Source organism: Lygodium microphyllum, chromosome 16, assembly GCF_053477565.2.
Source record: "Lygodium microphyllum isolate KBCC chromosome 16, Lygodium_microphyllum_v1.1.10, whole genome shotgun sequence".
Classification (NCBI taxonomy): domain Eukaryota; kingdom Viridiplantae; phylum Streptophyta; class Polypodiopsida; order Schizaeales; family Lygodiaceae; genus Lygodium; species Lygodium microphyllum.
Window position 1 is genome coordinate 131292398 of NC_141150.1, and position 24776 is coordinate 131317173.

General features: G+C 42.1%; 1 protein-coding gene and 1 long non-coding RNA gene across 3 annotated transcripts in view; both read right to left on the reverse strand.

Annotated features, from left to right (window-relative positions):
• Positions 1 to 24776, reverse strand: part of LOC148023437 (ARM repeat superfamily protein) — a 118082-nt gene that overhangs the window by 22517 nt on the left and 70789 nt on the right. The gene's annotated exons all lie outside the window — the stretch shown is intronic.
• Positions 13262 to 13818, reverse strand: LOC148023438 (uncharacterized). Its single transcript, XR_015693649.1, has 2 exons — positions 13583 to 13818; positions 13262 to 13454 (listed from the first exon to the last, which is right to left on the reverse strand). It is a non-coding gene; the product is annotated as an uncharacterized LOC148023438 (long non-coding RNA).

The window sequence follows — 24776 nt, forward strand, 5'->3', positions numbered from 1 at the left end:
AGTGAAACATTATTCCCGTGGTTGGCCTTTTCACCACTCGATCTTCGGCCCACAAATCGAGCAGTGCCCTTTTAAGATTAATCCGCGGTGCGATCATGGAGGTGATCCACCCTTGCTAAGAACCTTTCCTTAATTAAGTCATTTAAGAATCAAGCACAGTCAAGGCAATCAACCCTAATATTATCTTCCAAGAAAACATTCCTTTATTCCCATGGCAATTTGTCATCACAGACCCCTGCTATGAATTTACCATCAATCACAAGCACTTGGAATAATCATCTAGACGACAATCCAACAATCAGTTGAATGTAAAAGCATTTAGAATGTTGTTTGATCAACCAACAAAAACAATTGTATTTTTCCAAACAATCCAAGAATACCCACGATAACATTTCCGTCCGCGTATTCGCTCTTCCCTTGGGATCTAAGAGTGATACTATGCAAAATTTTACTTAATACTCCCTTCCTTCGGCTAAGGCATATGTTAAGGTCTCATACAACTATACAAGATGTAAGTTCTATTGATCACTTACATTGATCAACAACCCAACCTTTTTCCCAACAAGTATAAAAGAAAGTATCGGTCCTCCTTTGACCTAGGCTTTCCTAATCCTTGGATTCTCCTCTTGCCTTCAAGGCCTGGAATTGTTGTTTGTATCTAGTCTAACCCCGAGTTGGATTGATAAACACAGTAGTTATCAAACGGATCTCAAGGCATCTTAGTTTTAATCCTTAGGATCATTGCTTGTACTAACTGCGCGCATCATCAAGATTCCAATCTATCGAACATGAGCTATCAGTTCCTGATATTAGCAAGAGCTTGGGCAAAGGCCTAGAGTTTCTAAGATAAATCTCTTTTAGACTAGGTTGCCTACAATGCAATCCATCAAGCATGCAAGCTACAACATATATCTTTAATGTGGTGAAAACATAACTACTAATTTGCAAGAAAAGGGAGTTGACAACCTTATATGCTTTTCATGCTACGTATGAATTTGTCACATAGCATCTGGATACAATTTACTTCTCGATACATGCACTTTGAAAACTCCATCTTTCGAATATTTGAGATGAAATTTATCCTTTTCAATGACCTATTCTCGTGCGGCATAGTACGGACCTGATGTATCTCATGTGGAAATCAAAGCAAGCATCTATCAATTTGGAAATATATTACTTATGTCCGATACCGTAGTTGGATTGACAATGATGCCCTCGCCCGAAGCTTCATTGTTGGTTGTGGGATTGCCACCCACACATGACATTCTCCGCTTGGGAGCCATTCTTAATCTTCCTTTCTTTTTGAACCAACTCCCGCAGGAACTTCAACAATCTCTTGCTCAAATAGAGGGCCAATTGGGGGGAAAATAAGCTCGCGAGGTAGGGAATAAGCTCGCGGGAAAAAGAAAAAGGGAAGGTGTGTGTGGTCATCCTCTAAGGAGAGGGAAAAAAAAGAAAAACCTTCTTGAAGGTTCTCTCTCTCTCCCTCTCTCTCTGTCAGCGTGCCAAGGCGTCCTCTCCTTCGAGGGGAGGGGGAGAGAGAGTCTATAATGGGGGAGGTGGGGAGGAAATGAAGTGGTGGTGATGGTGGTGGTGTTTACTCCACCCACCACCTGTCGTCGTTTGCATGGCCGCAAGTGGCAGCGGACTGGTCGAGGGAGCCAGAGGGTAGTAGGCCACGTGGCCTCCCCCCTCATTATTGTCATCGTCATCTTCTCCTCTTCCCTCCCACTACTTATCCGCCATCAAGCGGTGGGGAGGAAGGAGAAGAAGATAAAAAATTTTGCATTAATTTTGATGAAAAATTATAGGGTGGGGTTCCTATGGAGCACGCATGGGGAAGGGGTTTATTACACAGAGTTTCAAAGTTTTGGCCAAATTTTGAAAATGGAAAAATGGTGTTTGGGATTGTACACTAAAATAAATATCTTGTTACATGGATATGTAAATATATCAACCCTATAACATGTATCCAAATTTTATACAAAATTTTTGTGTCTTCATGTGATATGATCGAAATCGTGATTCATTACACATGTCATGAGTGAAGACTCAATGTTTAAGATAGTTTGACACTGTTAAGCCACAATTTTCAAAACTTTAAACAATAAAATAAATTATAATTTATGACTCGTGAACCATCTAAAGACTAATATCACAAACGCTAGAACCAAGATGCATAATAGGTAAAATCAAGATACATGTAACTGTGTGATGTGAATAATCTGTCCAAAGTCCAATGAGCATTGAGTAGGAGTAACTACCGAGTAAAAACTATCAACATCAATGAACAATCACGATATCATTATATGCATGTGACATGTGTAATGCCACCGGTGACTAGTAACTAGCAACTGCAATGCTAAACTAACTCTTGGCTCTTGAGGTATCATGAGTCTAGTCTCTAGAGTCCATGAGTCATGACTTGTCCAAATTCTGAGTATCCATAAAGAGGAGACAATTATACAGAAGACAATAGCAAAGCTGAAAACTAGTTTGCCCGTCCACCACAGGGTGCCAAAACGGCATTTCCTCGTTCTTATTCTGGTCCGAAACGACCTCTCTGTTTCGGGGTTCTACGATTTGGGGGCCTCAACAAGCAAGGGACAATAGGGAGTCACCTTCCAGGGGTTGGTAACAGCATTGCCGATCAGATGAGAGAATTTCGGAGGTGTCTGGCAGAAGATGACTCCATTAAATCCAGGGACTGGAGCACGCAACAAGCATAATTTAGGATTTTCTCGCAAAGAAAATCAAATTGCTCTCACGATCTTTGCTTTCTCACCCTCTCTAGCCCATTCTCAAGAGATCTCGGTCATTTTGACCAAATCTCAGTCATTTTGAACAGATCTCAACCAAATTTAGTGGACATTACAAAGACGTGCCCTGTCTTTCGAGAATAATTGCACCTCTTAAATTTGTTGAATGTACCCTTGGAATGATTGGTTACCATCAGCCTTGGCTTTTACCTTCGGTTTGGGTTTCCACAATGGTGAGTGAAAAAGGCCAGTTCGGTCACCATGGTAGCATTGCAATTGAGTCAACTTTGTTCTTCCTACAACAAAAGGGACACAAGCTGATCGAAATTATAGATAGCTTGGTTACCCATAGTTGCTAACCGCAAGGTGGTAGCAAAACCTTGATATGACTCCGGTAGACCATTAAGAGTGATGAAAACAAGCTGACTATCAGGGACTTCTTCATCAATGTTTAATAACTTCTCAATAAGATCTTTGACACTAGTGAGATAGACATCCATGTTATCGCCTTCTTCCATGCGATTCCACTTGCTTACATAGGTAAGCAACGCACGCTTCATACTTGATATAGTGATGCAAGCTTTTGCCATGCATCCTTGGATACCTTGCATGATTGGATGTGTGGAATGATGGCTCTCTTCATGGATAAAGCAATAAGGGCATGCGCTTAGGCATCACGGCCATCCCATCGAACCTGATCTTGATTGGGAGGCGTTGTCCAAGAAAAAGATTCAGCATCATAAAAACCATCTCGCAATGTGGATGCAGGAGGTGGTGCCGGTGTTGGAGAAGCCGGCCTTTGCTCGATGTCGTTCATGATATGCTATAGATTCTTTGGAACAACAACATGGGGCATCATGTAAGGCCCACATCCAGTGATTGGTGCTCTTGAGCTTGTCACCGGCACCAAGCATGCCTAACAAATCATTATTATTGCTGGCCATGAGTGAAAATCAATAATAAAATGATATTTTCCTAGCAAAGAAAGAAAATATATGTCTAAATAATAATAAATCACTGTTAGAAGGGCGGAAAGTGCTCCAATAATGCGGATAGCAGCAGAATATACTGAAAATTTACGCTAAAATGATAAAATTTGACTTCAATGTCGAGGAAAAAAATAGAGCCAACAGCCAAATTATATGATTTTGGAGCACATTGAGGGCCAAGAAATGAATTGAGGCAAAAGCCCCAAATTTTGGGCGCCCCGGTGGTGGAATTGGGCAAAAGCCCCAACTTTGACCCAAGAAATGAAGAGAAATTGAAAAAATTGGATAAAAATTTTACCCAATTAATGTCGAATGCCACGCCTTAGGGTGAATTGAACCTCTATATTTTGACGAAGTTTGATGAATTTTTAAAAATCCCCAAATTGTCAAAAGAAATTGGGGTAAAATTGAGCTTGAATGTCAAAGAGCCCCAAAAATTATCAAGAAATTGAACAGAAATTTGACAATTTTTGTGAAACTTTTACCTGAAAGATTCCGAACGTTGTGCTCCTTAATGAATTGGACCTCAATGTTGATGAAGAATGTCGAATTCTTAAAAAGCCCCAAATTTGGTGGAAAATTGGAGTGGAATTTGATGAATTTAATGAAAAGCCCCAAATTTGATGAAGAGAGTGCATCAAATTTCTTTGATCCAATGTTGAAGTTTGTGAATTTGATGGAAGCCAAAAATTTTGATGGAATTTAGACCAAATTGGGTGATTTTCGTGAAATCCCCCAAATTTGGCCCAATTTGTGCTTAGATGGGGCTGTGGATGTGAACAAGGTTCTCCTAGAATGGACAAATAAGAAAATAAATAGAATTTAATATTCAGTAATGTGTCGGGTATGAGGCGACAAGATGTCGACAGATGATGTGGAGTAGGGACGTCTGTTGGATGACGTGGGCCGCAGCGTGTCAAGTTGGCTGCTCGACTCGCATCGTTGACGATTGAGGATAACGCGACAGAATGTCGTGTTGATGTGGCAACGGGCAAGTGGTCATGGTTTCAGGTCGTGATGACGAGGCTAACAGGTGGTGTCACAGCGAGACTTGTTGACCAGTCAACATGATCAACTGTCAGTCAACAAGGAGAAAAGTGTTGACGCAGCAACGGGCAATCGGGGAAGAGATGAACAAGGGGCGAATCTGACGACTGCAGGCTGGTGACCAACGTGGCGCTATTAATGGCAGGTGGCCCTTCAGACCAGGCGGCTGCAGTTGCTCCAGCCTCCAACTGTAGGCAACGAACCATGAGACAATGATCACATCCGCGGAGGGAGATAGCAATCACGCCTACAGGCCAACAACTGGTTGGGCCACAGAATGATTGGCAACGACCAGGATGGGCAAGAGGAGGACAAGCCTTCAACACAGCAGTAGTTTGCACGTGACCAACAAACGAGGCAGCGATGGCGATTGAAGATGAATAAGTGAAGATGGCGGCATAAAGTGCAATCGCTAATATGGCTTAAATTGGTGCAGCGGCAATGGCTCATGGGCAGCCAGACAAGCCGGGGCTCAATGGCAATGGCTGTTGGCGAGCAATCGTGAGGGCCATGAAAGAAAGCTACTCGGATACCACCGTTGGTCTAGGCGTGGAGCAATTGTGCGATTACTTTAACGGAGAATCAATGAGAATGAAAGAATTAATCAATGCACAATAATACTCGATCATGAATGAGAAGCAATGTATTAATAAGTGAAAGAGATGTACAACCCTCAAGGCGATCACTCTGAATAATGTCACACTTTGTGCTAATGAGGCACGATATGTCTCTACATAATAAAAAATGAAACCCTAACGGTTTGGCCATCATAGGAAACCCTAAAATGAACCCTAACCCTAGTGTCACTTAGTACTTGTGACACTAGTACCTAGGACACTAGGGGCAACAACTACATTTAATGACAATTCAAATGTCTGGAGAGCTCGGATCATGGATCAAAGGGCATCAACACATATCCCACGAGATGGCCTACAAGGAAGTCGTCCAAAAGCAGTCACCAACTATAGAGAGGCATCACCAAGCAGCAAATGTAACAACGATGTGCCTAGATCAGCAACACAATAGCTAGAAGGTGTGAGAATAACAAGGTGGATGTTGGAAACAAGTGTCAGACTATGTACACAACAATGGGCAGCTTCGGATGAGAGGTCCTCCGCAAATGGGGTGTGGGCAATAAAGCTAGAGAGCCTAAAACCTACAAAAACAAGATTAGACTGAATGAAGGGCAGCATGCCTATTAATAGGATCCGTGCCAATTGGTGAAAGCATTTTATATTGAATTCAGCAGATTGAAATTTTTGTTAGGGAATTCAGATGCTAGCCCATTCATCATAATTTGGGGCAGGAGGTCCTCCACAAATGGGGTGTGGGCAATAAAGCTAGAGAGCCTAAAACCTACAAAAACGAGATTAGACTAAATGGAGGGCAGCATGCCTATTAATAGGATCCGTGCCAATTGGTGAAGGCATTTTATATTGAATTCAGCATATTGAAATTTTTGTTAGGGAATTCAGATGCCAGCCCATTCGTCGTAATTTGGGGCAGCATTTGGACAATTGGAGGTTCCATTCATGGAAGTCTTGGGTGAAAAATCAAGGGGCAATTGATCTGAATTGATTGTTGATTGTTGCTACAACAAAGAGGCTTTTGGAATAGCAAAGGAGATTGTAAATCTCAACATGTACTCATTCCATTAGCAATCAAGTTAAAAAAGTACCGAAAGGGACATCAATTTTGAGGCCAATAGGGTGTCCAATGCCTGAGATTATTAAGGTAATTTATGCATTTTAAGTTATGTTCATTTGCATATTGCTGAAAGTAAGTGCTTAATTAAGGAATTACCACCCTTTCCAAGAAGGAAGGCTAGTTCCATAGTTCCATCGCCGAGATACCATCAATTCCCTTGACTTGGTGGGCCCAAGGTACCTAATTTAAGGTCACAAGCTTTGCTCTTGTGCTGAAATTGTATTCAGCTCAGTATTACAGAAAGAATAGTGAGATGAGATCAAGCAAGGATGATACCTCAATCTGAAAATTCACAAAGTGTGGGGAAAATGCAATGTCTAATCTTGAACAAGACACGCAGCATGGACAACAAGTTAATAATGTTGGCTTAGATGAAAATGTGGGTCCTTCCAGGTCTCTTGAAGCTAATGACTACAAAGAGGAAGAGGAATTCGATGACTAGTATAAAGATCAGCTAATGAGACAGCAACTTAAATGTTTGTGTAATTGGCAAATTATCCGCAATTCATGCACTTTTTGAATCCCCTTAAAGAAGGGTGGTAAAAGACAAGAAGAGGAAATTGTCTTCAAGAGCTTTCAGACAGCAAGATGTACGAAAGGAAGAACCAATACTAATGGGGCAATTGATACATAGCAAATGATACTAGCGGGGCATAAGAAAATGATACTAGTGGGGCAATTGATGCATAGCAAGGCCAACTTGGAAGTGCCAATCCAATGGCTTTTGGACAACGGGGCATGTATGTAATGATGGGGCAACCATGATACTTTGGTGGTGGCACTAATTTTCCATGCTATGGTGGGCTTGGTATCGCATATGGAGATGTATGACACAACTCATTATATATGTAGCAAACAATGTGTGATGTGCAAGGCCCAATGTATTCAAGTATGGTTGGTAATATGCATAATCCCATGTATAGAAATGTTAGCATGATATTGGGGCATAGAGAGGCAAGTTTGGCAATGCATATATATAGCCCATTGGGTTTGGGACTCATGGTATTAATGTTGGTCACGCAAATGCTCCGTATAGTGTTAGTCATAAGGACAAATGCAGCTAGTAATGCATGCAACATATGGGAAAATGTATCTTGGTATGGCTCGTAGTATGCAAATTCCCATGCACAGTCACATTGCCATGGTCCAAAGTATGCAAAAAAGGATGTTTCCTAATGCACCTGGTGCTCCTAGCATGTCAGGTACATATGAGGGACTGGTCAACTAGATGCAATGTTACATATTAGTTAAGTTAGAACTGTGGCAGTCTGAAAGTATAAAGCATCGCAATGCTTAAGGAAAAGAAAGGCCTACAACCTAGTGGAGATTTCGAGGCAAGTAAACCTAGAGGTATAGTTTCCATATGCTTCTTGGTGAAGCTGCAACATTGTTTCATCAAGACATGCAAAGTGAATGCGAGAGCATAACTTAGCAAACCATCCTCCATTGTTGCAACTTTACCAAGATGCCTTTCAGTTACAACCAAGTTTGGTTCTCAGGTTCAATCACGTCCAGCAAAGCAAGGGTCCGGAGCATTGTGTGATGCTTAAGCGGAAGGTAGTTCTTCCACTCCTCTAGTTGTGGACAGCTCTCGTATGTAGTGGATCTCAGATGTATTCAGCATACATCCAAGGTATTGTGCTAACAGTATGTCTGCCATGAGGTCACTACTCAATATACTAGTCACTGTGAGAGATGTATGTAGATGAGTATGAGTTTCACTCAAGCACTAAAACTATACTTTTACATCAGCTTATGATCACTTTGAGAACCGTTTATGGTCACTTCTGGAATCAATTTTGCGTCAATTTTTGCATTGATTGCTAGTCAATTTTTGCAATGAGTTTGTGATTAGATGATAACCATTTATGATCACTTTTGGGATCAGTTTTTGCATTGATTGTTTGTCAATTTTTACAATGAGTTTGTGTTCAATTTAGGGTCACATTTGCAACAATTTGTGATCAGTTCTCAAATCAACAAATGATCAAGTTATGCTTAGTTTTCAATGGTTTACAGTTGGTTCCATGAACAGCATCATGTTAGTAAATGCCATTGATAGTTTCAGCCATGGTTTATGTTAAATTGATGCTTTTCTATGGTCGATAGTAAGAACAATTGAAAACATGAGTTATGGATACATCAAATTGATTTCTAGCAACAATTCTAGACTAATTTTTAACTTCATGTTATGTATATGCTCACTGAAATTTTTCAACAGGCTTCGAGCATGAAGCATGGTTGGACAACAGTGCACAATGTTGTGACTGTGATGCCTTATGGAAATTCCAGTGCAATATGCTTTTCCTTTGGCATAATGCAATGTAATCGGGGATGATTTTCAGGATTTCAAGAGAGAGGTCTGTCATGGGAACGTGAAATTTTGAGATGCTTTAATCCTGTTGATAACATTTGATTAAGTTATTAATCAAATGTGCAAGGTTGTTTAACACATGATACACATGGCAATTATTTCATGGTAACAAGCTAAGGATCGTGAGGATGCAGTAGGTGTCAAAGGCAAAAGTTGTAATAAGTTATGCCAGTTGTGCTTTCGGGGTCAGTTGGTGTCAGTTTTGATCCTAGGACTCTTATTTGGCCAATAAGTGTTGATGGTGACACTAGGGACTACCATTATTTAAGTAATTAATGCCAATCTAAGAATCAACGAAGATTGGAGACCACTCCATGTTGCAAATCGCCTAGCTAATTTAATTATAGATGGGCACATTTAATTTTGGACAAGGTTAGAACAGCTGAAATTATTTTTTGCGATTATTTAAAATTGAAAATTAATGCTGAAAATGGGGTTTAGAGAGCTATCACTTGGCAAAAATGTCCATGCAAAATGAGAAAACGTTTTTGGAAGATGAGTCTCAACCATTAAGTTAGTTTACGGCTTTTGGGGGAGGGGGGGGAAGAGAGAGAGAGAGAGAGAGAGCTGATGGTCCATTTTCAAATTAGAGAACACCAATTTGCTGTAGAAGACGGCCATCTAGGAGCCCTAGCAAGCAAGGCACAACAAGGAGTCGCCTTCCAAGAGTTGGCAATAGCATTGTTGATCAGGTGACAACATTTTGGAGGTGTTTGGCGGTAGGTGACTGCATTAAATGCACGCTAGAGCAACAATAGGCAGAATTTAGGATTTTCTAGCAAAAAAAATCAGATTTCTCTCTCATCTTGGCTTTCTTTCACCTTCTCCAACCCATTCTCACGAGATCTCAGCATTTCCCAACCATTTTGACCAAATCTCAGCCAAATTTGGTGGACAGTAGAGAGATATCTGCTGTAAACCCTAAATTTCTGCAAAAATTAGGGTTTGATAGCCACCTCAGGACTTGAGCCAATTGGTGAAGGCATTGTACACTGAATTCAACACCTACAATTTGTGTAACTGTCAAGGAATTCAAATGCCAACCCATTCGTTGTAATTTGGGGTAGAATTTGGCCAGTTCGTGGTTCCATTTATGCAAGTCTTGGTTGTAAAATCAAGGAGCAATTTGCGCAAATTGATTGCTAATTGTTGTTACAGCAAAGAGGCTTTCTGGAACAGCAAAGGAAATTGTGAATCTCAGCTTGTACTCATTCCATTAGCAATCAAGTTAAAGCAATACCAAAAGGGGCGTTAGTTTTGGGACCAACAGGGCATCCAATGCCCGAGATTATTAACGTAATTTGTGCATTTTAAGTTATGTTCATTTGCCAATTGCTGAAATTAAGTGCTTAATCAAGGAATTACCACCCTTTCCAAGAAGGAAGGCTAGTTTTAGCAGCTAAAGCCTGGAAGCGATGGAGCTCAATGCTCTCAGCCGTCAATTCGAAAAGAAACAATGTCATGTGGTACAAGTCACTAAGTTGTGCCTCACCAGGAGCAATCACTAAACCAGTGTGAGAGTCAAGGACCTCGATTGTAGTCGTTGTGTAGAAGACTATTCGACCCTTTGTGAGGTATTCTCTTCTATTCTTCTCCTTGGAAACTTTGCAGGATGCCTTCAAAGCTGATTTCTCTTATTTTCCCAACCATTTTTTGGCGATGTGCTCTCCCATTTTGATGAGCCTCTACATTGTGCTAAGAGGTAAGGGTTTCCTGATATTCTCATAGATATCAAAATCAAGAGCTATGGTCTCTTTTTTTGTCTGCTCCTCGCCCATCTAGATCTTCTCTTTGTGCTTCGACTCGCTACAAGTCAAGTAGATACTCTAGTACTTGTTGAGTGGAAACGTAAAGAACTTGTAGCATTTTATCAAAGTGCACCTGGGCCTCGGATGTTGGCTCAATCACAGGTGGTAATTCTTAAACCAATGTCTTGAAAATGCATTAATTGGATTATACTTCACTGATAAAACAAAAAAACTCGTCAATGAGTGTGCGCAATTGCATATTAAATGTATTGTCAACCAAACTATGTGAAACATTGAAAACTTAAAAATCCACAAAAAATAAATCATGGATAAAATGAAATATCGCATATCGGATATAGTGTTGCCAAATCACAAAATACAGTAAAGATATAGTGCGTCAGTCCAAGTACAACTGATCACTGACGTGTGCATGATTGCGCATAGGCCTTATGGGGGAGATGCTCACTATTGAAGGGCACCCATTCCCCCTTATGCAACAACCCCTTCCCCTTCCCCTTCCCCTTCTCAAACCACAACTATAGCTTGCCCCAACAGTTGCACAAGGGCCACAACAAGGGTGCCAAAGATGGCCTCTCACAATATGAGCGCCATGGCAATGGAGGAGGAGAAGGAACTACCACCTAAAGGCCCTGAGAGAGATCTAGAAATATCAAAAGAGTAGAGAGCTATTGATTTGCAAAGCACAATTTTCTCAAACAATAAAATAAATTCTATGGAGCTATGGAGATCACAAATGAATGCAAATTGTAGCAATGTAGACTCTAGAAGGTAGCATCAATCATTGGGACACAATACCAAGCAGTAGAAAGTATAAGACCATGACAAAACCCTGTATGGGCCACTAAATACCACTCTAGCCGTGTTATGATAGTTTATTATAGTAGCATAAAAGCTCTCTTTTGTGCTCCAAATCCACTCTAATCTTGGGATTTAATAGTACTTGAATCATCCCTAGTGTTAGAGAACAAGATTCCATCTCAACAAATGCATTCAGAACCAAGATTAAAGCTTTCCAATATCATGGGCCTCAAATGTTGGCTCAAATTTCAATCATAAACTAGTGTGAGAGTCAATGACCTTGATTGTGGTCGCTATGCAAAAGATTGCTCAACCCTTTGCAAGGTATTGTCTTCTATTCTTTTCCTTGTTGCAAGCTGCCTTCAAAGCTGATTTGTCTTGTTTTTCCAACCATTTTTTGGCTACACTCTCTCCCACTTAGATGAACCTTTGCACTGTGCTGAGAGATAAGGGTTTCCTAAATTTGGTATTCTCGTAGACATCAAAATCAAGAGCTATGGTCTCTTCCTTTGCTTGCTCCTTGCTCATCTAGATCTTCTCTTTGTGCTTTGACTCGCTGCAAGTCAAGTGGATACTCCAATACTTGTTGAGTGGAAGCGTAAAGAACCTATAGCATTTTGTCATTGTGCAGCTTGGCCTCGCATGCTAGCTCAATCACACATGGTAATTCTTAATATACCATTGTAGGGCCTCTGACAAAGCTGCTGAATGGATAAAAAGTTCAACCCCTAGCTAGGAAACATTCTATACATCATCCAACGTAGCACGATCTGGGCCCGGTTAGTTGCAAAACTTATGCGACCGTGAGCCTAAATCGTAACCAAGGAGTTGTTCCCAACACGGACGTGCCCTCGACTGTAGGGGCTTGGGAAATGAAAACGTCCATAATGGGGATCACATGATAGATAGCTTCACTATCCACATTCCAAGGAGTAGTTGAAGTACTTGGTCTGCAATCACCTCATCAAAAGGCAACTCATAGAGGTGGATGAGACCCATATCCTCAAATGTCTCTACAAAGACAATGTCGGCCTATGTAGACCAATCAAGCCCACCCTCTGGCGTTGAGAACGTTGACGATTGTGATGGTGAACCAGTAGTAGTGTGGGTCTAGGATATGTCTCATCAAGTTTGACCAAGTAGTGAAGTTCAACCCGTTAAAAGGAGTCTTATCATTAAAGGCATGTTTGGCTGATGAGAAAGAAGAACCATGAGGTGTCAGATAAGTGCAATAGGAAGGCGGTGGTGGAGTAAAATAAATAGAAGGGAAAGGTGGTTAGGCAAAAATAGGTTGATAGTGTCCAATGGGTGCCGATTGATGCGGGGGTACTAGAACATGAAATGTTTCCATAAAGTGCCAGTGGAGGTGGAGGCACCGAGACACATAAGTCTTGTCCAACGGTTAGTTGGGGCATAGCAAAGAAGGTCCATGAGGTAAGGCCATTGAGGCACAATCAATGGGAGTTGGGTGGCAATCCCAAGCCGTAAGAAACCCGAAAGTATAGGGATGGGAGGATGAATCTCCATCATGGAGATACCACCGACGACTGGGGAAAAGATGAGGTCCTAAAAGGCATGCCTAAAGGTGAAGGACCCCTCGATGTGATGTGAGAAAATATATATGGTGCACTTAATGGAGGTTGAAATAAAGGTATTGTAGAACTAATCCGTGGGATGGGTGGGAGATTAAATGAATTTCTTCTCAATTGAGTTGTTGTGGGAAATGTGTTAGAGCCCTTTTGTTCATTAAATGCAAATGAAAAAATGGATGAATCACCAAAATCATATTAACCATGAGATGTAAAAGTGGAAGGAAAAGATAAAGGAGCACTCACCATAGATTCTTGCAACTTGTGCTTACCTTTTCTTGAGTTCAAAAAGAAAAATCTGTCCTCTTCAGGGCTTATGAACCATTACTTGCTATGAAGAGTTCCTTCATCTTGAGCATCACCAATATCTTGAGGAAACGAATAAGTATACTCAAAAGGTTGAGAAGTAGTAACATGCTTACCTAACATAGGAGTGAATGAAGGTGGAGAAATATATAGTTAGGGTGATCAGTCCTTTGTGGAGTTTTTGACTTTCTTGCAAAATCATTAGACCGATGTACCGAATCTAAAGGGAAAAACTCAAATTTACCTTCAATCTGCTGTTGAGCTCGATACATGAGGATGAGATCGTATTCGCTTCTTGAAATCTCGTATGGTTTATGGACTCCATAATAGTCCAAAGACGCTCTGGCCATGTCGGATGGAGGAGCAAGTTGTGAAGCCCACTCCGTCACGTATCTCGATATGCCAAGCTCGTGAAATCTTAATGATGTGGTGAAGATGTATTTAAACTCAACCTACCCTCCTATTATCCCTCCTCCTTGCAAAGGGCTTTCAGATCAAAGGCCAAGATTTTGTGTAAGAGAACATTGCTATGATACCATGTAAAGAAATACTCTAATGCAAAAACATAAATGAGAATGTACGATAAAGCATAAATTGAAAAGAACACAATTAGGGTTAGGATAGCTCAAAGACAATGAATACAGTGGAATCTCAATGAATGACTAGATACTAAATATACAATGCTCATGCAACAAACAAACCATGCAAGAATGAAAATTGTACCCCAAACTCTTCTATCTCGAGAACCGAGGCAAAGTTGCTGAGCAGAAGAGTGTGTTATACTCCTCATGGATCCCAAAATGCAATAAAGGCAATCTCTGAGAGTTGAAGACCAGCAAATGCAGCTATGAAAGTTGGATTTGATGCAAACAAGTAGTGAGTAGAGAGAAATACTGAAAACATAGGTACTTGAGAGAGAGAGCTTGGGTGACAACAGAAAATTGAAAACGCAAATGTTGATGTGGTCCTCCCAACCAAGCAATTGCAAAAACGGTAGGGTGACAATATTTGGATGGTTGCCACCAGCAGGAACTGTTCTAAAAGCAGTCCCCAACTGTGGAGAGAGGTTGCCAACCAACAAACATAGCAACTATGTGGCTGGATCAGCAAGGTGATGGCTGGAACGTGAGAGAACAGCAGGGTAGAGACTAGAAACAGGTGTCAGATTGAGGTACTCAGCAATAGGTAGCTTCGGATGAGATGTTGTAACCAACCTTCCTCCTCGGATAGGGTGGTAAATAACCTGGTTAAGCACTATTTACAGCAATTAACAAATTCACAAAACTGAAACGCACGCTTTACCATATAATCTTGGACATTGGACACCCTGTTGGCCCCAAAACTAGTGTCTCTTTCGATATTTATTTCACTTAATTGAAAAAGAAGTTGATGTACAATGGGATTCTCCCAATCCCTTTCGGTATTCCAACTTCCCCTGCTGTCCAAAATGACCGGCAAGTCTTCAATCTGATTTGCCCCTTGATTCGGGCAGTCAATTGGCTTTTACCCGCTTTGATGGAGATTGAAAATGCCCCATATTCATTAATTTGTTGGTCCCTCCACTTGAATTTGACTAAAAACAACTTCAGCCCTATTGAATCCAAGTCTTGGAGCTTCCAATTTCAGGCACCCTTCCCGAGACTGCTACTAAACCCTAATTTTTCGGCAGATTAGGATTTACAACAGAGAAATTTGAAATTTCTCAGCCTCTGATAATCTCAATGCTGTAATCTTTGGAGCAAGGTAGCAGAAAGGCTAGGAGATGAGAGAGAATGTTGAGAAGAGAGAAAATTCAAACTTTCTTTGCTAAGGACAAAAGAAAATCTATCATTTATTGCTGTTGCACTATCTCAACAGCTGTTGCACTATCATTTATTATCTTCCCTTCCTCTCTTCTCTTCCCCTTCTTCTCCTCTATATTCTCCTTCTCTTCTTTTATTTTTCCCCTATCTCCTTCTCCCTATTCTCTTATTTTCTCCTTCTCTCTATGAAGATATGCTAGAGTTTGCACTAAGGAAACAAAGTATGTACGACCAAGACTGAAACACAAAGACTCAAACAGAGACAAAGCAAAACTCAAACCCTAAACGTAAAACACAAAACGCAAAATGCAAACTCAAAACTCAAACACAACGACAAACACAAAGAGAAGAAACTCTGAAGTGAATGAATGTTGTAAATGAATGTAAGAGAGTATAGAATGCCCAAGGGCAGAGCAATGTAGTGTCGAAGAGTGATATCCACTAGAAACAGATCCCAAGTATTATGACCACCAATCACACTGCAGAAGATGAGGAAAAACACCAAACGCTAATCACCAAGCAATCAAAACACAAAGGCGACAACAAGGATAGACAGTAGTAGAAAGCTGCAAATGCAGCTATAGAATGGCTGCCAAGAGGTAGATAATGGTCACTAGCTGCCACCTAGGGGAGAAAAGGCCGAAGAGGAAGGGCTATCACCTATTGCCTAGCAGATGGAGAGTCCGAACACAGAAAGGAGGAGATAGTTTGTAGACTAGGGGTGGCAAATGGACGAAACACGACAGAGGAGTGAGAATCTACACCGAAGGAATGATATTGAATGGTTGGCAATCTGTCTATTTATAAATATTGAAGGATGCTCTAAAAAATTAAGGTCTTGGGGGACCATTGAAACGCTCTACATGGCTGTCATAACAGCCTCAACCCAATAATAGAGCGGCATCTTCTTCTCATTCATCATGGCACGAGCAGCTTCCATCAAGACCCTATTCTTTCTTTCAACTATTCCATTCTGCTGAAGAGTGTAGCTGCAGGTAAGCTGCCTACGTATGCCATTTTCAGCCAAAAAGTTGTCAAACTCATTTGACACATACTCCCCATCGCTATCTGATCTCAAGCAAGAGATATAGCAGTCAAATTCCTTTTCAACCTGCTTTTTAAACTACTGAAAACCAGCAAACACCTCATCCTTTGTCTTCAGAATGTAAACCCAAGTATAGCGACTGTAATCATCAATGAATGTCACATAATACTTCAAGCCTCCCATGGATGCATTATGGGCTGACCCCCAAACATCAGAGTGCACTAACTGCAACGGATGTGTACTCTGTCTTACATGCCTGACAAATGGCAACCTTGACTGCTTACCAAACTGGCAAGCATCGCATACATGACCAATATTTGAATATTGGAACTTAGGTAAACTTGTAACAAGCTGTTTTTTCTGCATAATTTACAGCCTTTGCAAATTTACATACCCCACTCTCTTGTGCCAAATTTCCAAATTTTAGCTCAATAACCCTTCTCAAGCTCAAAGTCAACCAAAAGGGAAGGCCTCCAATGTTTACCCTAAGGCGTCCCACCCCAAAGTAGCCAGGGCATTGGACAAAGGGTGCACGTTAGCTGCCCAATGGCGTACCAAGACTAACAAAGACAATGACTATCTTACCAAGGGAGTCCAAGTAGTCACTTCAAAGAGGACAAGGCATCGGGAAAAGGGCCCACGACAGCTGCCCAATGGCCTACCAAGCCCTACAAAGACGGATGAAACCACATTGAATTGTTTTTTTCTTCTTCTTTTTTGGAAAAAAGTTAAATTTCTGGGTGGTGGCCGATTAAGTAATAGTGACCTAGAAGATGCAAGTAGGGATGGTACACCCAATACATCACAAAACAGTACAAGCTTACCCAACCACTCAAGGATGTAAATTACGAGGGAAAAATCATGAACTATCATGTGAAGAACAAAGATGGTGTAATCCATTGGTGGATACAACTTAGGATCCATCCAGTGGTGCTCAGCACAATGGAATGCATAATATGCTACATTTTGAAAATCCTCATGCAACACATGCCACTTAGACGATGTTTCTCCTTGGAAAATTGTTCACTTGCCGAAGTGCCCTATTACAAAGATGATGAAATCATACAATGCATAGGAAAAGGTATAATTTTGGAAGGGAAGGAGGAAAGGATGATATCGAAGACAAGTGCCAAAACCTATAAAGTTCCAAGAAGGGTAGGAAACCACTCTCAACCTGAATGTCGATGCCAAAGAAGAAAGAGGAGCCTAATGAAATCAGTCTTTGTGTGGTGTCGAGAACAATGTGAATAAAGATAATGAAACATCCCTACTGGAAGAGCAAGGATAGAAGTCACCGCCATGATGACATCAAAAGAGATGCTCCACAATCCACCACGGAAAGGAAAGCCTCCATGCTAGTAGAAGAGCAAAACTCCAAGTAGATGGAACCATGAAAGAAACCACGCACAGCTCTTGTCTCCAACTCAAGAAAGATTGGTACAAACTTGCATGTTAGCCCTACACTCAAATACAAAACCCTAAAAAAGATATCAAAATCTACAAGCACAGAGATGGGTAGTGAGATGCTCCTAAAAGGAAAACTAAAAGAAAAGAAAAGCAAAGTTAAGTGCAATGCAATGAGTATGTAAGTATATAGCAAAAGTCTAAAAAGGAAGAGGCTAAGTGTGTGGCCTAGAAATCAATACGTAAAGTGCAATAGGTGAGCCACTAGTAGACCAGTCAGCTAAGTCTTTAGGAGTATTGAAGGGTATAGACTATTGAGGCTATTTGCATGCCACATGTCCAATAGCAACTAGGGCAAATCAAGCAAATGGTGCAATAGCGAGAAGCATAGCCCCACTAGACTCGCCAGCTAAAGCGAAGGCAGTCACAGCAGTTTGCTATGATTTTATAGGTGGAAGACCCTAGGCCTTGGTATAACACTCCTTGTCCATATGGCCCGACCTCTAGCAATGTATGCAAAACCTATTTTTCTTAAGACTTTGCTACTAAAGGAGTCGTGTTTCTTTGGTTCCAAGGTGTTACCCTTGTTTTGGCTTGCCTTCGCATTTTACAACTTCTTGCCACATTTGGTTTTTCCTCCCGAAGAAAAGGCAACCAATTCTCACCCCTCTAAGTGACATAATGTGCTGGATAAAATGGAAATATTTGTCAGGCAACTTATTCAAGAAGAACGTGACATGATCATCATCTGACTTCAAGGAGCCAATAGTGGCCAACTTGGCGAGTAACTACCGATATTCGGCCAACTTGACTTTCACATTATCCCCTTCCTTAATGGAGAACTCTTGAAGCTCAAAATCAAGACTGATACATTAAGTGTGATCTCTTGCCGCATAGCGGTCAATGATATACCTCCAAAACTCAGATGTGAGGAAAAAATGTTGTAATTGTAAGTGGAACTCAAGAAGCAACCCCTACATTAAGTCAACATTGGCCAAAGCATTGTGAGCTCTCCATTGACGGAGGTGGTCAGGGCGAGGTAATCGAGGGTTCAGCATTGGCTCGGTACCAACAACAAGATCCCAAAGTCCCAGAGATTCAAGCACTTCTTGCATGAAGTTTGACCAAGTAGTGAAATTCAACCTATTAAAATGAGTCTTATCCATGAAGGCATTCTCGGTCTTACAATAGGAGTAGTAGTGCTAGGAGATAGAGAAGGTGTGTAAAGGGGGCAGGGTGGATAGGAGGGATAAGGTGGGGGATCTGAGTACACTTGGGAAGGTACCCCAGAGTACCCACCATGCATGCAAGAAGTATACAGAGTGGTTCCAAATGTGGGCAAGGTAACTGCATGACGAGCCCATGGTGGATGGATAGGGACACGAGGAACAAAGAATGGAAATCCCTATGTAGAAGTGACCCAAGGGATGTGTAACGACAGTCCATAAGCAGAGGGTGGATATCCTTGCGTCTAAAAGGTCGTGTGGAGGGATTTTGAGTGTCTGGGGGTTGTGAGGGGAATACTCATCACAATCGTCCAGAGTGAAAGGATGTGGAAAAGTTGGGATATAAGAAAGATACAATGTTAAAGGGTGGCATTCCCCCTAACAATGCACCAAGAGGTGAAGTGAATGGAGGGTAGATAGATGGTGGGATGGGGAATGAGAAAGTACTAGGAGTTGAGATAGAAGATCCAACCCCTAGGGTAATGTGAGCGGAAGTAAAGTGTAAACCAAGATTTTGGAAGGAAAATGTGAGTAGATCAAATGGGGAGAAGATAGTGGTGGGATGGAAGGGAGTTGAGAAGTGTGGTTGGCTAACTCAAATGAAACAAATGGTAAAAATATACCTAATGAAGGGTATCTACTTCAAGAGCCTCCTCTATTAACGTTAACATACTAAAAATCATCCGGATCCTGCACACCAAAAGAAAAAACATGAGAGGGTTTTGGCTCATACAACTCAATAGGGTTATATGAACCTGATATAAGGACTAGTTGTAACGAAGGAGATGGATCACCAAATGTGTGGACTGTCGTAGTCCCTCCTGTTGTGCTAAGAATTGCTCTTAGCCACTTAAACAGCCCCAAAACATGCTTATTTTAGGCTTATTTTAGCCAAAACCCTAAAACGGAGAGCAGATCGAGAGAGTTAAGTGGGAGAGGATCTAGAATCCTAATTTTCTATAAATTGGCAGCCAACCCTCCACTCTTTCCCAAATCTCGTTTTTGCAGATTTCAAGTGTTATCAGCTTGCTGCCCACACCCCGTTCGCAGAGGACATCTCAGCCCTTGCTATCCATCACTGTTCCCTACAGTATGGCGCCTCTTTCCAGCCCTCCACACGCTGATTGCTGCTGTTTCTGCCTGGCGATTGACTGCTGATCATCTACACTGCTATCATACAGTCTGCCACGTCAGCAAACTGCTGTGTTTGCAGGCCCCAGCGGCCGCCCTGGCAGTTTTCTCTCTCCTGCTGCAGTTTTTCTCTCTTGTAGGCTGTCCTGTCTGTGCTTTTAGTCTTTCTCTCACCTGCTGCCTGTGTTTTTAGTCTTTCTCTCTCCTCACTGCTATATGCATCAGATCCAGCTTCTCACTGCTGCGTTTGCTGATGTTCGACATCCAGAGGCTGCCTTGCTGCGATTCGGATCCATTCGGAGTACGACACACTCTCCAACTCATTACCCCTGCCCTGATCCTTGAGATACAGGAGTTCGAGGTACAATATTCATTCACTGCATAGTGTGTTTGCTGCATGAGCATCATATTATTAGTAGTCATATCATTTCATTTATTCACTGCGTTCATTGTCTCTGAGTTACCCCAACCCTAACCCTAACTGTGTTCTTTTATCAGTCTGTGCTTTGTCGTACGATTTTTGTTTATGCTTTTGTGTTAGGGTTTTTTTTTTTACATTGTATCAGAGACTGATACTCTCTGAGAAACCTAGGCCTTTGATCTGAGAGCTCTTCGCAAGAAGCAAGAACAACAGTAGGTTCAAATGACTTCGAACACATCAACACCGATTCTGTCTCCAGAACAGCCTATGCCAAGAACCGAGCAAGAATGGGCCGATCAACTTGCTCCACAAAGTTCCGACATGGTGGAAGACGCATCTGAGTACATGGAAGAAAAGATAGGCAAGCTGACCTCTGAAGAATATAAACTGATCACAGCCTATCGACGAAATAAGATTGAGAAGCTTGACCAAAGGATTGCCCTTCAAGAAAAGCTTCTGAATGAAGGTATGCATGATTTTCACTCTTCAGATGTTGCACGTAAGTCTAATGATGTTGCAAGCCCGTCGAGACCTCCATCAAGGATGGGTCCCCCTCTTGAAGAGCAAGATCCGGAGTATTTTCCATTTTTCCAAACTCTTCCGTCCTCTCCGGTGCAAGGTACTTTTGATTTGTCTTTTGTGCCTTCTTCTTTTACCTCTTTTGCTTTGCAATATACTGGTAGAGATCATGTGGAAGAAGTCTAATCTATTGACTACGGAAAAGGTCCTCTTGAGGACCAATTCTTGTATGTTAATACACGCCCCAGGGATTATAAGAAAAAGTCAAGTATCTCTTCTTCTGCCCTTTCTACTTTTCCGCCTACTTCACATAATCAGAATGAATTTGGTGTTCCTTTCACTTCATTACATGGTGCATCATCATCTTCACAGTTTCATTTTCAGTCTTTAAATGATAAAAATGAACAAAAAGAATCTACACCTCACTTTCAAAACCCACCCATCCCACCACATTTTTCCGTTGCTTCACCACTTCCAATTATACCATTTACATTTTCAGTTTAGACACCTCATGTCGCACCGCACATCACATCGGGGGGTTATGGAAACATAGGCACATCCTTTAGGACCTCATCCTTCCCTCAGTCGGGTGGTGTTCCACCTACCTCATACACACTTTTGAGATCATTGCAGCCTAGGTATCCCACTTAGTCTCTCCCGAGTGTGGATCAGTTGCCTCCGCAGTTTGCCTCCATGGCATTGCCTAGTGGACCTTCTGGTCATCCTGCTGTGTCCCAGCCTCACTTTGGACAAGGCTACCGTGTCCCAGTGTCTCCACCTATACCGGTACCTTATGGAAACATTCATGTTCCAGTACCTCCGTATCAATCGGTACTCATTGGACACTCACAATCTCCTTCTGTCTACCCACCTCTTTCCCCTCCCTCTTTCTCTTATCAGACACATCCACCTCCATCATCTTTCCCACCATCATCTTACACCACCTACCCGACACCTCATGGTTCTAGCTCATCTTCTACCAAGAATGCATTTAATGACAAGACTCATTCTAACGGGTCAAACTTTACTACTTGGTCGAATTTGATGAGACGTGTCCTTGACTCACAGAACCTATGGGATCTTGTGCAAGGGTTGGAACCCCAACCCGATTCCGCATTTGTTCCATATGAGGTTGTCCGCTCATGGAAGGCTAGGAATGCCTCCGCTATTGTCGAGCTGATGCAGGGCTTATTGCCTGAGTTTCATTCTTAGCTTTAGCATTTTGACTTAGCGTCAGAGCGATGGACACACTTGACTGACCGCTATGCGGCTCGGGATAGGACCCATCATATTAATCTTGACCATGAGCTTCAGCTTTTCAAAATCACTAATCGGGATGACTTGAAAGTCAAGTTGACTAAGTATCGGTGTCTCCTCACTCACTAAATTCTCCACTACGAGGACTCCCAAGTTCTCTGACGATCACATCACATTGTTCCTAAATAAACTCCGTAAGAAATACTTTAATTTCGTGGAAGGAATAGTTTCAAAGCCTACCATGCCTACATTCTATGAATTTGAGTGTCAGTTGTTGCGTTACGCACGGTTGTTCGATCAATTTCATATGCATTCCTCTTCAGAGAGGGCTCTTCTTAGCTCCAGTTTGGATTGTGGACAGTGGAGCTACACATCACACGACTCCTATAGAGGACATTTTCCGTACCCGAGCCCCTTCAGCCGAGCGGGTCCGTGTAGGAAACAACTCCTCGGTCAAGATTCAAGCTCAAGGTTACGTCAGTTTTGCCACTGACAAGGGTCCAGATCTGGCTTCGCTGGACAATGTATATCATGTCCCTCAGCTTGGGGTGAACTTGTTCTCTGTTCAACAGCTTTGCCGGTTGGGGCGAGCAATTTTCTTTACAGCGACATGTGGGTGTACTTTCTCAAGCATAAGTCAGATACATGATCATTCTCGATACATGTGGGTGTACTTTCTCAAGCATAAGTCTAATGCTTTCACATATTTTTCTACTTGGGTGCCGTTGGTTCATAACCATACTGGTCCTCGTGTTGGGTGCATGAGAAGTGATAGCAGTGGTGAGTTTATCTCCCACGAGTTTTCCGAGTTTCTACAGAAGTATGGCATTTCTCGCCAGCTCACCTCTACCAACTCCCCCTCTCAAAATGGAGTCGTAGAGCATAGAAACCGCACAGTCATGGAAATGACACGCTCTATGCTATTCGTAGCAGAGCTTCCTGAGTGCCTTTGGATCGAGGCTATTAACACTTTAGTGTATATCCTCAACCGGTGTCTGACTGTGACCCTTCCTCAGAAGACCCCGTATGAGGCACTTTTTGACTCTCGGCCTGTTATTTCCCATTTCAAAGTCTTCGGGTGTCATTCGTGCACACACACACGCCTGATGACAAGATAGATAAGCTTACTCCCTGAGCCGATCTCCTTATTTTTGTGGGATATTCCTCTGAAGCGAAAGCCTATCGTTTGCTCGATCCTCGGACAAACAAGGTGATCGTTAGGCAAGATGTTGTTTTTGATGAGAGGGATATCGTGCAGTTTTCTACACCGGATTCCGATCCGTTTCCTTCTTCCACATCATCCGAGATCGTGCCTACTGAGCCTGGTCTACTTCCCGCTCCTGACATTTCTATAGTTTCTTCAGCTTCCAAGCCCCCTTTGCGAGACCTATTACCTCGCTGGTACCAGCAGACCATGCGGGCTTTGGGGATCCTACTACCAAATTCCGCTCCGGAGGGACCTAGAAGATCTACTTGGCTTGCTCCTCAGGCATCATTTGCAACACTGTTTACAGCTGATTACATAGCGTATTCTGAGCCGGATACATGGCAGGAGGCTCTTTAGCATCCTCAATGGCGACAGACCATGGAAAAGGAGCTAGAGAGTATTGACCGAAATGAGACTTGGACATTGGTGGATCATCCAAACCACAAGAAAGTCATCGGGACAAAGTGGATTTTTAGGACAAATCTAAAAGCTGATGGGACTTAAGACAAGTACAAGGCTCGCCTTGTAGTGCAAGGGTTTTGACAAAAGCACGGCATTGATTATGAAGAGACCTTTGCCCCTACTGCACGGTTGACTTCCTTTCGGTTGCTACTCGCGCTCACCGCTCACCATGGCTGGCTGATACATCAGATGGATGTCAAGAGTGCCTTCCTGAACGGATACTTAGAGGAGGAAGTCTATGTGGAGCAGCCACCGGGCTTTCCTTCAGGGAACCCTAGGAATCAGGTATTCCGCTTGCAGAAAGCTCTTTATGGGCTGAAGCAAACGCCGCAGTCTTGGTTCCATAGAATGGATGAGTTCTTATAGACTCATGGATTCCATTCTACCCCCTAAGACCCGAACTTATATGTTCAATCCACACCAGAGGGGATTAGCTATATCCTGCTATACATTGATGACTTACTCATCACATGTTCAGATTCTGCTGTCATAGCGGAATTAAGGCTAAGCTTAAAGCTAAATTTGAAATGGCAGACCTTGGTTTGTTGTCCTATTTTTTGGAGATGGAGGTAGTTCATTCTAGAGGATGTATTTCTGTGTCACAACAGAAGTACGCACTTCAGCTTGTGGAACAGTACACTTCGGATCAGACACGGCCAGTGGCCACGTCTCTTGATCCTACTGTCCACTTGTCGAAGGATATCCTAGGACAACCCTTCAATACACACACCTATCGTTCTGTTGTAGGAAAACTTCTTTGGTTAATTCACACCAGGCCAGATTTAGCTTACTCAATTAGCATGTTTAATCAGTATTTCACAACACCTAGGATGTCACATTGGATTGCATGTCTTCGTGTGTTGCGTTATTTGCGGTGTACTTTTTCTTATGGCTTGACATATGGTTCTCGTTTATGTTTGCACGGATACACTGATTCTAATTGGGCAAGAGATCCTGACACCCG